This window comes from Notolepis coatsorum (assembly GCF_963971535.1).
Source record: "Notolepis coatsorum genome assembly, chromosome: 6".
Lineage (NCBI taxonomy): Eukaryota > Metazoa > Chordata > Actinopteri > Aulopiformes > Paralepididae > Notolepis > Notolepis coatsorum.
Window position 1 is genome coordinate 94590331 of NC_140170.1, and position 15881 is coordinate 94606211.

Genomic DNA, 15881 nt, shown 5'->3' on the forward strand with positions numbered 1-15881 from the left:
AAACCATAACATTACGACCCGGCCATGACGACCTCAGCCGACACAGACAGGATTAGGGCAGCGTTGGCGGTCCAGATCGAGTTGGTCAACGACCACACCCAACAGTTGGGTGCGGCTGCGGCCGCTTTACAGGACCTCCGGGCCGAGGTCCAGCTTATTCTGGATGCCATTGACACCCAGGGGTATCAGCAGGCTGTTATTCTGCACCAGCTTCAGGCTCTCCGTACATCATTAAACACTCTGCTTTTGACCCCACCTGTCCCAGGAGTCTCGGCCAGCTCACCACCCGCGGCAGACCTCGCACCTCGGGAGCCCCGTCTCTCCGAACCACATCTGTTCGAGGGTAACTTCGAGGATTGTGCCACATTTATCATGCAGTGTGAGTTGGTCTTCCTTCATCAACCCAGCCGTTTTTCGTCAGAGGGATCCCGAGTAGCCTACATGACTAACCTGCTCACGGGCCGAGCAGCACAGTGGGTTACTGCCTCCTGGGCAATGGGGGCTGATTTCTGTTTTTCCTACCCAGACTTCGTGGCAGAGCTCCGCAGGGTTTTTCACCACCCAGACCGTGGCCAGGACCCAGGAGCTCGGTTGGGCACCTTCCGGCAGGGCAGTGTCAGAGACTACGCGCTGGAGTTCAGACTGGCCGCAACGGAGAGCGGTTGGAACGATCAAGCGCTTTGTCTCACCTTCCTGAGGGGGCTCAACGACGCAGTAAGGGACCAGCTCGCGACCCACGAGGAGCCCGATTCTCTCGAGGGCCTGATCAGCCTCGCTATCCGCATTGACGGACGCCTCCGGGAGAGAAGGCGTGAGCGAGCACGACGGGGACCCCCAGACGTACCCCCCGAGTACCACGACCTCGAGGAGGTTTTCAGTAAGTCCAGGGCTCAGGTCTTTCCGCCTCACCGGCCTTACGACTGTGCCATCGACCTCCGCTCAGGGGCTCCCTTTCCCGGCGGCCGCCTCTACAGTGCTGACCGTCCTGCCCCCTCCGTGACTGGTGGGTTTTTTCCCTCCCGTGCCGTGACCGAGGAGGAACCCATGCAGCTGGGACGCAACCGCCTTAGCCCGGCCGAACGGGAGTCCAGGCTCAGGTCCGGCCTTTGCCTCTACTGCGGCCGGGATGGACACCGTGTCTCCAATTGCCCTACCCGGCCAAGAAGACTAGGCTCGCCGGGACCCCGGGAGATCCTGGTGAGCCGTTTTTCCTGTTCCCCCACCCGTGCACCACCTAACCGTCTGGCGAACGTCACCCTAGCCTGGGCGGACCAGCGGGCGACGGTGGGTGCACTCATTGACTCTGGTGCTGATGGGAGTTTCCTGGACGTTGGGTTTGCCACCCGGGCCAACATTCCACTTGAGGACCTCGAGAGGCCCTTGGAGGTCTTCGCGCTGGATCATCGCCGCCTGGCTGACGTCACTCAACGCACCTGTCCAGTCCTTCTCACCATTGCTGGTAACCACGTTGAGAGACTCCAGTTTTTCATCACCAGCTCTCCTCTTGTCCCTGTGGTCCTGGGCAGGCCTTGGCTCGCGCTGCATGAGCCCCACATCGCCTGGTCCTCCGGCACCATCAGGGGGTGGGGCCCCTCCTGTCGTGCCCAGTGTCTTCAGGTGCCGTCCAGCCCCCTCACCGGGTCCCAGTCCCCGTCTCCGGCCTCCCTCGCCGGTCCTCTGTCCCCGTGCCCGGCCTCCGCTGTCGGGCCCCAGTCCCCGTCTCCGGCCTCCCTCGCCGGTCCTCTGTCCCCGTCTCCGGTCCCCCTCTCCGGGCCTCTGTCTTTGTCCCCCTCTCCAGTGCCCCTGATCGCCGGCTTCCTTCGGTCCCGTCCGGGCAGGCCGGGGCCGAGTGGGTCGCCGGGTGGCTCCCGTGGAGGGGGGGGTACTGTGAGGATTGGTTCTTTCCCCACCACAGGCTTCTTAAGGTACTGTGATGATTGGTCCGTTCCCCACCACACGCTCCGTTCCTTTAAGGTACTGTGAGGATTCTGTGATGATTGGTCCGTTGCCGAACGCACACTTCTAAGTCAAGTATCAATTACCATCACGCACCTGATGTGTGTTCTAATCAGCGCCCCAGAGGCTTCATATACTCTGACCTTCTGTCATTCGATGCTGGGTCGTTTTGAGTACTACTGTTCTGGAATACAACTGCATATACCTGCTTTTCCCCGTCGCTGTTCCTGTCTACTTTCTCTCCAGGACCTTTTGTGGAGAACCGCTGTGGAGAACCTGGTTCCCCTGTTGGAGCTGCGCCTCGTTTTCTGCCCGCTTTACGCGTTGCGCTTTGGTGAGTTTTTTGGAAACAGTTCCTTTTGGATTATCAGTTTTTTGTGTGTTTGGTTAACACTGAAGAAATACCGTTTTTGTTTTGTACTGGACTCAGCTAATTTGTGTGTTAGAATAACACTGAAGAATACCGTGTTGTTTTTCACTGGACTCAGCTAACTTGTGTGTGGTACACCGAAGATCAAGTCACTTGGGATTAATACTGGACTCAGTCACCTCTCTGCCTCTGTGTGTTCGTTGGGCTGTTTCTGATTTCTCTCTCTCTCCGTTTCCCACCGTGAGTGAAAGCTGGGAGTATCTGCAGAGCCGCTACAACGTCACATGCCAATTCCTCACCACTATCTACTGGGAGTATCTGCAGAGCCGCTACATCGTCACATGCCAGATCCCTGTTTGTTTGATTACTGTACCTCATCCATCTTGTGACTCTGTAAATAAATACGCCCTACTGTAGCATTTGGCTAACTCTGAACTTCCTGTCTGTGCCGTTGCGTTTGAGGTCGGTTACAAACCATAACAGACCTTCTCAGCTCAGAGGCCTGTTAAATGATTATCTTCCTTGTGGTAGTAGCGTAGTACAGCAACAAAGTCCCCAAAGTATCAAGTAGCCTACCCCTACCCGAGGTAGCACAACCATGTGTTTTCACAACTTTGATATGTTCCTATGATGAAATGGATGGTTATTTATTGCTAAATCTATTAAATGTATCAATATATTGATTGCCCTAGGAGAAAATGTGCAGAATAAAGTCCCTCTTGAGGGAGGGCAGTAGGCTACCTACCTACTTAATCTCATGTCATCTTTCACCCATTGCATGGATTTAGTTAAAATTTGCAGGAATTGTGCCGTGATATCCCTACACATCAATGCAATCAGAATATTAATCATAAAACTAGAAAAGGTTACAGGACCACAGTAGAAATAAGCCTGTGGGCTTTATTGTGTCATTTAAATGTACGTGATGACTGTCTTCAGGAGACAGTATGTATCTATGTCTATATATCCTAAATAAAATGTGTGGGCCTGCAGCTGGAAAGCATTACCAAAATTCTCAAATAAAGTAAGGATAAAATCTGACATGTTATAAAGTGTATTTCAGCATAATATACTGTATAATAGACATTTAAAACTATATAGTTTGACAGTAGTTTTGGGTGGAATATACTTTTCAGGGTGCTTTCTCATTTGAAATGTTTTGAATCAAAAGTGAAATAGTTACTTTTGTTGTAGTTTTAATTTGTTAATGGTTCACATTGTCAATTGACAAACAAAGCAAACTATTCTAAACAAAGCCATGTGATCACACACATCAGCCTTTTATTGGACATAATTTTGAATCCCATACCTGCCCACAATATGCTGTGAAAAAGGAGCTTTCATTTTGGGAGTTTTGTCCTCATTCCTTTTTCGTCTGAGTCTGACTGCCTACAGGTAGCCTACCCTACATCTACTCTGGGCTGCCAGGATGTCCAGGAAGAGATGTATTGATCATACAAAGAATTAACAATATATATTGTTAAAATCGCATGTCTCATACTATCTAACAAAACCAAAGAAAACTAAACAAAATAAAAAACCGAAACACAACTAATTCCGGTCCAGGGGCCAGTGAGAGGGAGGGGTATCCTCTCTTAGTTTTTCCTGTAGCTATTCAGATATTTTAAAGCTGCAGACTTATATTTTCTGACTCTTTGCTACTACTACTTCCCCAGTGCAGTTAATCCTATCGTAATAAATGTCCAGAACTGGGTACGTTCGGGATACTTGTTTTGGATGCTTGGCTCTGTCTATTTGCTTTCTCAGCATAACCCATAAACCCGGCTCCTCCTTATTTAACTACATAACTAAGGTAAAGGGCGGCACAGTGGCACAGTGGTTAGCACTGCTGCCTCGCAGCCAGAAGATCCGGGGTTAGAACCCCAGCAGGGCCTTTCTGTGTGGAGTCTGCATTTTCTCCCTGTGTTCGCGTGGGTTTCCTCAGTACTCTGGTTTCCTCCCACAGGGACTACAGATGAAAACTATCGCTAATTCTGGCACATTTACATTGAAGATGTGCACTGTCCCTAAAAAATAAATAAAAAAAATAAAAATGGGGCCATTGTAGAAAGCACTTGCACCCACCTACGCCAGGATGCACCTAACGCAAAGTGCTTTGTTTTGGGTGCACTGTGGAGTAGGGGTGGGACAATACATCGATCCAGATCGATATATCGATCTATTATCAATAATCAAATAGGATCGACGCAACGTAAAAAGATCGATTCATATTGCGATACTCTTATTTTGAAAATCCCCGCGAGTCATATCCGCCGGCGCCCAGTATTGTGAAACTCCGTGTAGAAATTACAGCAGTGTTTGCGTCTGCTGTAAAGCACTACAGAGCGTCTATTTTGCGAGCCGATATAAGTCTGTGCAGTTTTTTCCCCGCAACGGGTCAAATGCATATAACAGGCGTTGCATCGTCGCCATTCCTTTATGCCAACGTCGCGTTAAATATCTAAATGAACGTCGCGTTGGCTGCTAAAAGCTAAGCAGCTAACCGTGAGAGAGAACAGGAGAGTGGAAAGGGGACTTGGAAGGAGGAGGGGTGGGGGCTGTGGGGGACTGTGTGTGTGTGTGTGTGTGTGTGTGTCTGTGTGTGTCTGTGTGTGTGTTAAAGCTCAATATATAAAAACAAAAGTGAACAGGAGGTCTATTTGTATTAAAAACAATAGATTGTTTTTCATTTAAATGTCTGGAAGAGCTCAAAAATAAATACATCAATTGATATTTCCGTAGCCTTTTTTTAGTTGATCTAAATGTGACTGATTGTGTTAAATGGGCACATAATATCGCCTCATATCGATCGCAGACACCTGAATTGAATCGTATCGTATCGTATCGTGGCAGACTTTGTGATATCGGCAAATATCGTATCGTTGTCCAAAGAATCGATATCGTATCGTATCGTGATGAAACTGATGATTCCCACCCCTACTGTGGAGTAGATTTCAAGGCAGAAAATCGATGTCACGTCTACAGATTGAAGAGTGGTCCCACTACTTTACATTAGTTCTGTGGCAAACTAGCCAGAGTTGTGGGTATTGAATGTGAATTTGTGCTGAGAAAGACTTTACCGATCAACAATAGCATTGGTATAGTAGAATAGAATAGAATAGAAATACTTTTATTATCCCGTGGGAAATTAGACACTGTAAATCGCTCAACATTTAAACATTTAGACAGGACAGGTCACAATTTAGAATGATAACACAAATCAAATCAAGTTGCCTAGGATAAGAGTAGAGTAAAATAAAATAGGATAAAATTAAATGAAATAAAATATACAGAAATAAATACAGTAAGAATATACTGAGCATGGGGTAAACAATTTGGTCATATAATTATAATTTACATCTAACTAATGAAATATGAAATATTATATTCCAGTATTCACAGTGTCACAAGGTGCAGTATGCTTTAGGTAGTGTATTGTCCTCCTTGGGTTCCAATAAGACCTAGATCTATGTCTGGCAGCCGTCGCTGCCCCCTGTTGTGGAGCCTGGAGGCCGCTAGTCGCGTCCTCCTGCCACTAATGAGCTGCCGCTCTGTGCTCAGTGATGCAGTGAGGCACAGTGATGCATTATATAGTCTGATGGCTGTTGGAATGAAGGACTTCCTGTGCCGTTCAGTGCTGCATTTGGGTAGTGTGAGCCTAGCACTGAACTCCTCCTGTCAGCCAAGTCTGTGTATAGTGGGTGGGTGGGGTTTTCCCTGATCCAACATTCAGACCTTACCCCTTGACCTCCATAGTGTTAGATTTGGTTCGATCAGCCAGTATCACCTCTCCATCGTTGTCGTTGTGTAGTTTCTGCGTTGTGTTTATATCTCTCTGTCTTCTCATACTGGCTGTACAATCTTTGTCATTCCCCTTTAATCCATAATCATAATAATTCACACCGTCAGCGTAGTACCTTTCTTGGAATCGTTGTTTATTACATAAACAAAAGCCTCAGATGTTACCCATTTCGTATTGTCCTTGAAAAGTCTTTCATGGAACACTAAATTCATTATTCTATCGTCTTCTGCTGTTTAGTCCAATGGTGGCTGAGGCCTTGTCGTTAGCCAAAACCCTTCTCCCGTTAGCCGAAGCTAATGATGATGTGTCATCTCCCCTCCCCCACCGGCGAGGGTGAGGGAGGGATGAAAAGTCTCTGATCCACGTCCGCTCACGTGTCTAGATCTAACTTACACCCGGAAGGAAACTCACATTTACAATATTCATCATCATCATTATCATCTCGGCATAGCAATGACAGGCCCTGCCCCGCTTCTTGTGGCCATGTGACGTGCTGTCATGGCAACTGCTGTTCACCCCTTCACACACATTAAAAACGTCTGTTTCATTGATGTCAAAACTCTCTCTCTGACCATTCTGCCTGCTGCTGTTCTTATCAGTTGTTATGTGCTGATGGCGACCTCGGCATGCCCTGGGCTCTATCTTAGTCTGCTGCTAAATACATTGCCTCTCTCTCCGACCGCCTCCACCACCATGCACATCTACCTCTCTGACCTGGCCCCTTTAGATGCTGTCATCTCCCCCAATATATACATTATATACATTGAAAAAACCTTGACATCCTTCAATAGGTTATTTCTTCATACTGAAATATGAGTACATTATTGTAGTGGAAGTAGTTTTGATGTTGAATTTGTGTGCTTCTTTAACTGCTGTTTGATGTTGTCTTAGGTGAATTCTTTGATTTTCTCAATTCTGAAATGTGGCTTCCCTAAAAGGTTTGAAAAATCCCTGACATATTGTGTGTGTGTGTGTGTGTGTGTGTGTGTGTGTGTGTGTGTGTGTGTGTGTGTGTGTGTTTGTGTGTGTGTGTGTGTGAGGGTAGTACCATTATATTCCACCAGGGGGTGACGTTAACCCATAAATCAAGAACAGAGAGGCTACTGGGAGAGATACTGTTCAACATTTGTATTCAAACTGTTTTTCAATACAAAAGACCTTTGCGTTTGAAGGGAGTGTACACCCATACAGTTTTAATCCCAAAAAAGAACATTGACGCAAGACTTCACGAGGAAATATTAAAAATATATATATTTAAAGTTGTATTGTCGGCTAATCACTAAAACAAATTCAAAAACCTTATTCAGTCGGTGAATGGGTGTGATTTTGAAACCGACACCAGATAGAAAGACAGAAGGTCTTTCTAAGGTCACCGAAAGTTCTTGAAGCTCCATCTGGGAACTTCTGCTCCAAACTCTTAAGGCACCTTGGGGAATCATATTCTAGTGTAAATCCCAGACTTAATGTCTGGGGCTTTAGTGTGCAGGCAACCATCCCACTTAATGTGCCTCTGTGCATTCTGTGGCGGAGATTCACTTTCATATTTTGTGCGACAACCTAGAGCCCAGTGAAACGGCAGATTAGACAAAGCGTAGGGGGTGCTGGCAGCAGGTTGTTTGTTGCGTGCCTGCGAGTGAATCCAAGAGAGGCAGCGGTGATTACCGACATATGCAGCTGGGATCAACTGAACCAGACCCACGGTGGCACACACACACACACACTTATTTCCATATGTAAATTTATTGATATACATTCACTCATTCCGTAAGGCCTTCGTTACCCACAAAGTGCTGATCACACACTTAAAAGATTGTTTTGAAAGTGACTTGGAAAACAGTATGGAGGAGGATGAAACAACTGACAGCAGACTGATAGCCTAGAACTAACTGCTGTGTCTTCTGGGTAAGACCACTTCTGTTGCGCAGGTGGCACCTGCCCCACTCTGACTGTTCTTTACCCCCAGAGAAAGAATGAGGATGATATGCTACCAAATTGGAGCATAGATCATGACTCATTCTTGGATCCCCACCAAGATTCTATCCCACCAACACAGAGCTTAAGGATACATGCTTTAAGTGTGAGACCTTTTGATCCTCGCCTGGCAAGGCTACAAATAATCCCCCCCCCTCTCTCTCTCTCTCGTGTGTGTGCTTCTCTGCTCAGTGGGTCTTGTGTGTGAGATGGGTCTGGTCTTGTAGATGAGGAAGAGGTTGTTCATCATCAGTGAAAACCCACAGCTTGTTATTATTATTATTATTATTATTATTATTATTATTATTATTATTATTATTATTATTATTATTATTATTATTATTATTATTATTATTATTATTATTATTATTATTATTATTATTCTCTAGTGCTCTCCCGTTGCCTGCCATGCCAGGCCTGTCTTTATCTGACCCACCAGAGGTCTACAACCTGAAGGGCTTCTGGAATCAAACATCTGTGGATTCTAGAAGACGGAATCATTATGAGATAGTGTGTGTGAGAGAGAGAGCGAGAGAGAGAGAGAGAGAGAGAGAGAGGAGAGGAGAGGAGAGGAAAATCCACAGAAATGGAGGAATTCCACAAATTACCGTTTGTCACAAAGTAATCCTGTTACTATTGCAATGAATATGAAACGGTGTGAACACGGAAATAAACTTGAGGTGTGGATGTAGCTTGCGTGCGAAGGCTCTGTTCCTGCGGAGATAGACGGTACAGCTGTGAACTCTGCTTCAGAGGTGCAGTTGCCACAAAAACCAAGTTGTAACAGTGAATTTCGAGTTCTACAGGGAGAGATTAAAACATTCCAAATTTCTCCTCAAATGTATTCTTTCGACGTACAGTGAGTAAAGCGCATTTTGGTTCACTTTGCGACAAACCCGCGCTAACTGGTTATACTCTTCTTCACAGTCATCTAAAGTCTGTATTCAGGGGTTTTTGCGCTGCTGCAGTTGGATAAGCGATGAATATTTAGGAGCATTTTATCTGCCCATCTGTGCGCAGGCTTTATCTCCTGTCTGTTTCACACATTGTGAGCTACCGAGTGAGTGACAAGCATATAATCTTGATTTCATCTCGATGATATTACCTTATGCTGCCAAGAGCTCAGGTGACAGCTGGCGGACAGCGCGTGAGGGGGATCCGAGGGAAAAGGTGACATTGAATTTTATGCACCTGTGTTGCGTTGGCAGATGACAGCCACAGACGGACACAAGATGGCGCCAGTCAAGTGATTTCAACTCGGGAGGCAGGGCAGTTCGATAACCAGGCCAACTAGGTCTGGGTCACGGTCAGGGGTGCAGTCGTAATATCAGAACTGCCTGGACGCCATGTGCACGCGCATACATGTTCCCTCGCTTGCGCACAGAACAGATGATTATTATGCATAAATAGTAGGAAACATGTTTGTATAGGAAATTACTAGTTTTAGTTTAGTTTTTGTATATGTTGCCTTGAAATAGAGAAGCTGAAAAAGGTAGCAGGATGTAGCCTTCAATATATAAAGAAATTATATTGTCAACAGATATGGTTGAAAAACAAACAATGTTTTAAATGTAATTGTAGTTACAATTTATTTAATTGAATTAACTTAACTCTTTCAGTGCCACTCACGAGATTTCTCGTGTTTTTTTATAGGTGGTTGCTAGCCACTCACGAGATTTCTCGGATTTTTTTATTTTTTTTTTTGCGATCTGAAAAATTATTGCATCACCCGAGCCTACCCGAGTATAGCCGAGGGGCGCCGACGATCACTGTGGAAAAAAGCGCCCCCTGTCGTCTCCCAGATGACATAAGTGATTTTGGAATGGACTCAATGAAAATGAATGGGGAAAAAAATCCGGTACTCCACATTTTCCAGTTCACTGATCCAGCCGGGGTTACCACAGTTCATTCTGGAGCCTCAGATCCCCGCGGATCATAGAGATCTACTGTGTCGCGTTGGATCCATACACTTATCGATTTTTTCGAATGGTGATCAGGAATTGGAATATACCAGTTGGATACCATCTGATGTCAGGTAAGGACTCTGTGTTATCAGTGGTAGGATAATCGGAGTAAGTTTGATGAAGTTATAAGCTGTTTTGTGAAATGTCTTCTTTCGGTTTCATTGTAAAAGTCCGAGAGGAAATCAACGGGGCGATTATCAGTGCGCGGCCATAATGTGCGTGCGTGCACGTATAATATTGATCATCTAGCGTTTATTTGAAAACGATTCATAAAAAGGCCGACGAATATCAACGTTGTGGAATATTCCACTAAAAGACGATTTTCATAGAATGCTCCAGAATGAGCTGTTTTTTATATCAAAACGGGGGCTTTTCTAACTGCTCTGAAACGGAAACGACGCGATAAAAAAAGAATCTGCCTTCACAGCACTGACTGGAAAATAGTATTTGATAATGCGATGGGCAGATTAGACACATAGCCATAATTTAAAACATAGATTAGGCGATATTAACGTTAACATTGGCGCGGATGGTGGCATTCAAGCGGTAAAACGGAAAACCAGGCATGGCATTGAAAGAGTTAAACTAGAATAGTAAATACAAACTAAATTAACAATGTAACTTAGTTTACAGAAGGACAGTTTCCTTCTGAAGCACAACTTCTTGGGACCATTTGTCAATTGTCACATAGTGAGAGCTCCTTGTATCTTGGTTTTGCACTTCTCGTTCTTTGTTATGTTATTGGTATCCTATTATTATGCAAAGTCTAGGTGATAGATAAGTGCCGGGTACTTGGCGCACGGCGCGACGAGTCAAGTGAAAGTTGTGAAAGCATTTTTGTGTGCGCGCGCATGCACATCCGTGCACATCCGTGCACATCCGTGCACATCCGTGCGCGTACTTCTGCTCAGAAAACTGCTGGGACGGCGTGGTACCGAGTGGGACCACCACTGCACCACTGGTCACGGTGATAACATTCAACACAGTAAACATTATAGTATATCATCTATATTTATATAGATTACTAAAAGTGATACTTTCTAAGACCTAGAAATACAGGTGTCTCCTTTGTCACACTGTCAACAGTGTTGGGCTAAATACTCAACGTGTTATTATGAACAAATTCAACAGGGATACATTTGAATATATGTGTCAACATTCATTAAACCATTTGTGTTAAATGCCTCAGAATTATCCAAAATGAGATTCCTATAAATCCAACGCATAACAAATTGTTTTCAGCCGCAGAGGCAGTATTACAAATTAAGGCAGCACACTAATGTGTTGTTTAGATCATAGAGTATGTGTAACCACGAAAAAAATACAGAATTACCTCACAGCCATTTCTAGTTGAAATAATCTGCCTATCCTCAGACTGTGCCCCCCCCCCATAAAGTCAAATTTTCACTGTATTCCTTTTCTCTGTTTCTATGAGTATCTCTCTCTCTCTCTCTCTCTCTCTCTCTCTCTCTCTCTCTCTCTCTCTCTCTCTCTCTCTCTCTCTCTCTCTCTCTCTCTCTCTCGTGCTCCATTAGATGCCCTAATGCCGTACAACATGGCCTATCTTCAAACAGGAATGCGTCTGACACTGGCCCCTACAGCGGTGCTATACCCCCCAGCCCCGGCCCGGCCCACTCTACAGAGAGGGTAATAAAGACACAAGGAGGATTAGTGTTGTGTGCCTAACGAAGTGGTTGCCAGAGAGAGAGAGAGGAGGCCATGCCCACGGGCTCAACCTCAGCCCTGTACTCTGCTGCGCCTCTCTGCTCTCTGTTCTGTGGAGGTCCCCCCAGCCTGGTCTTCCCTAAGGTCTGCTCTCTCTCGCAGGGAGCTCTGCGGATGTGTGATAGACCCTTGAGTGGGTGAATTCATGTTGACGCTAAAGAGACACAGAGACACAGACAGATAATCCATGGCTTAAGCAGTACTGTACTAACCCCCCCCCCCCCCAAACAAGGGAACATAAGATGAAAATAGTTTAATTTAATTCCATTGCACACTCATGCTGAGCATGTTTCACCCCTTCTCTAAGACCTTCTCCTCAGTAAACTCAGGGAAAGTGTTTCAGTGTTTTGACCAGCAGGCCCCAGGACCTTCATCAATCAAGTCCAAAGTACAAATGTAGTCAACTGTCCCTTGATTTGTCATATATACACACACTAAACATCTGCTTGCGGGTTTACAGAACACAAGCTATGGATATCTCTCTTAGACCGGGGTGCACATACAATCGGAAAGCCATATCATTCTACAAGTCTGCAAAACAGTGCGGCCGGGGCCTGTAAATTTTGTCACATTAGAGAGGAGTGTTATATATGAGATTACTGTGGAGGAACATGGCTGTAGGTGCTCGCCCATGAGGACAGGCACCGCGGCGTTGATGGAGAGCCGTGTACGGGACAGGACAGGTGAACCTAACAGCTGCTACCCCCGTTACTCCTTAAAAAAAAGAACCCAGCATGACAGATCATGAGGCCATGGCTCTCACACACAACTGCCCGCTCTTTTCACACGGTAGCTGTCTCAGGCCACGTTACGCACGTCTCTTAGACGACCCGTTTTGCGAGTTGGGTAAGAGAGAGAGAGAGAGAGAGAGAGAGAGAGAGAGAGAGAGAGAGAGAGAGAGAGAGAGAGAGAGAGAGAGAGAGAGAGAGAGAGAAAAAACCCCAGAATATGCACACATATGGTGGCCATTAATGTACCTCTCTCTCCCCCCATCAGCCGTGGCCCTCTCCCCGGTCGTGAAGTCTGCTCCCACCTGTCTGCTTTGGGTGCTCTTCCCTCTGCAAGCTGTTTGTCTTTTAACTCTTGTCACGCCAGGCCTCCCGTTCACACCGTGATCCACACTGTGTGTGTGTGTGTGTGTTTAGAGGAAACACCACGTCCTGTTAAAAGTTGGCTAAGTTTACATGTTCATTCACACTTCATTATATGGAGAAGGCTCTCGGTTCTTAATGGTTCCAGTATGTACTGCAGTGTAAAAGAGGGGCAAGCAGGTGAGGTCCATCCATCCAAAAGTAGTTATTTAATGGAAATATACTGTAGTATTCAACAGGATTATTGTTATACGTAGATGTAATGTAATGTACCTGCATTTATTGAGAAACAACATTTTTCATTTCACTGTTTCATATTTTTTACGTTTAAATGTATATGTAATATTTCTCACTATTTCTTGGAATTCACCGTAAAACATGGTGAAACTAATTCGGTGAAAAGGCTAGGTCTTTCATAGGTTCTTCTCAAGACCTCCAAAATGGCGACAACTGCATGTTTCACAAGGCAGGTCTTTGAACAATGGACCCAAAGCCACTCCGAAATCGCTGGTAAAATATCACTTTTTACATGCCTATTGGCAAATGGATGCTCAACAGTCGGTCTCTGCGAGGTATTATGGAAGTACAACAATATGCAATGTGTAGTCTATTCCTACCGGCAGAAGCCTTTATAGATTAACGTAATATATACCTGTACCCGCCTCGCTTTTGGTCGGATGTCCCCTAACTCTGAAATTAACCGGATTCCACTGACTTAATTCCTTACTTTTTATATACAGTATCTGACTTTAATGTCGGAGACGCTTGCAAAACTATTTTCACGACAGCTTCGAAAAACCGGCATGAAAACATTTCTGGGAAATGATGGCTGCTTTATTGTTGTCCTAGGGGGGATATTTTCAGCTCGGGAGTGTAATTGTTCTGGGGTTTGGAGGAAATAAACCACCTATATAAACACACCCGCTTGTATCTCAATTACCCCTACCCCTCCCCCGCCCCTTTCTTTTCCCACAATTCCCACACTTTTGATTTCCAGTTAAAAGAGGAAGGCGATGTACCCCCGTGATTGGAAATGTTCAATGCACTTCCTGGAAGCCGGGTGCACTGTCCCGTGCAGATAAGGTTGCGAATGCGAGATCTGTCTTTTCTTGAAATGGAAACCCTGACAAACGGCCGCCGTCTCTCCCAGACGCAGTGGGAGAGGAGAGCGACTCAGACGGAAGCCTTTGAGAGCAGCCCTTTTCATATCTGCGCTGGTGTAACATCAGTAAGGTGACATTTCGGCAGCACCATCAAGATCCAACGGTGGCCATGCTGCTCCGACAATCAATTATCCATGCATAACATCCCGCCAGTGTGTGCGACATGAATCAGTCCTGGACCAGGCCTCCCCTCTTCTGCCTTGATTCCCAAGAAAAGAGAGACCTTTCATTCGACCCTTAAGAAAAGGGAGAAGTGCTCTGTGTGCTGATAAGATGTGCGGGGAGGAAGAAGGAGGTAAATCAGAGTTGATATTTATTTTGCATTATATCCAGAGAAGAGCTAAGATTGGTTTTACGCCGCAGACTGTGGAATTCTTATCCTCAGCGCACAATGACCAGTGGAAACCAGCGTTATGATTGAATGAGCAGAATACATTAGCTATTTGTACTGTGTGCCCTACAGGGAGGAATGCGTATTTTACATCGCCTATAAGGGAATAGGAAATATATTTCACAGTACATATTACTCATATCACTTGTTGAGGCCAGTGTAGTTGTTATGTGATTGTTATCGGGGGGGGGGGGGGGGGGGGGGGGCTATGGCAATAACACAGCTCCAAACCGATGCTGGACTGGACATGAATGATATCTCATCCGTGGGGCTGAATCTATGAGTGAATCATATTCATACTTTTCTTCAGAAAAGTTGTGGGAAGTTTGGAAGGACATTGGAATGATAAATTATACTCTTGGGCTGAAGTCCTCGGGACCTTTAGGATTGGCCAAGAACCACAAGTGAAGTTGCATTACACCCTGTCAACACTTATGGTACGGTGAAGCATTACACATCTGTGTGGTTTTCAGTGGCAGCCATTGTAGGAGTCCTCATATATCCTACATCTCCTGTATTAGCACTAGAGCATATTTTGCATTGCACAGCCATATTGTAAAATACCCAGTTGCTAAACCATTGATGGCATATTCTGGAGGCTGAAGAGAGAACATAATTGTACATAATTTCTCCCCAACAGAGCGTCAAGCACTTGCTGTAGCACAGGCAGTCAAAACAAAAAGAGTGACTTCCACAATGGCTTACATCTGTATGGAGATGATAAATGCTCTGGACATACAGCACAGGAAAAAAATTAAAAACGTAATCATATTGTGTTTTTAAATAATGAGCTTGTATAATAATAACCTATATCATAGCCGTGTTGTGTATCCAGCAAGGTAGAGGCTGATGAAACCCTATGCAAGACGAGTCCGTGGCACGGAACCCAGTTTTTTAAGACCGCTCCTCTGAACCCAGAGGCCTGCGCTGGTGTTTGACAAACAGCACCATTCCAGCACTCCCCTTCATTTCCATCTGTATGCTATCACTTGGCTGTCAGCGGGGCTGGATTGGCCTGTAGTTTGCGGGGATGAAAGGGAAGAGAGATCCTGTCGAGTGAATAATCTCGCCAGTTTACAGAAGAGAGTGGATGTCAACTTGACAGTCTGTGAGTAGCACACAGATTTGGGGAAATGCGCGGGCAATCCCATAGTCCCTTTAAGTCTGGACGTGTGAATGTGAAATCAATGGTACATCCATACAACAGTTTGTTTGCTGGCCCCCGAGAGGCTTTGTGATGAGAATAAGAGTCAGGGATCTTCACCTTAGGGATTGAGGACACAAAGAGGAGGCCTATAAACACGGGATTTAAATCATGGAAATCTCCACCTCTTTCCTACTGTATATGAAAGCATGGGGCAACTCAGGCACATCTGTTTATCAAAATGATGCTATTTAGGGGAATTCAATCAAAGAGAATAGTTAACTATATCACTTTAGATCGCCTT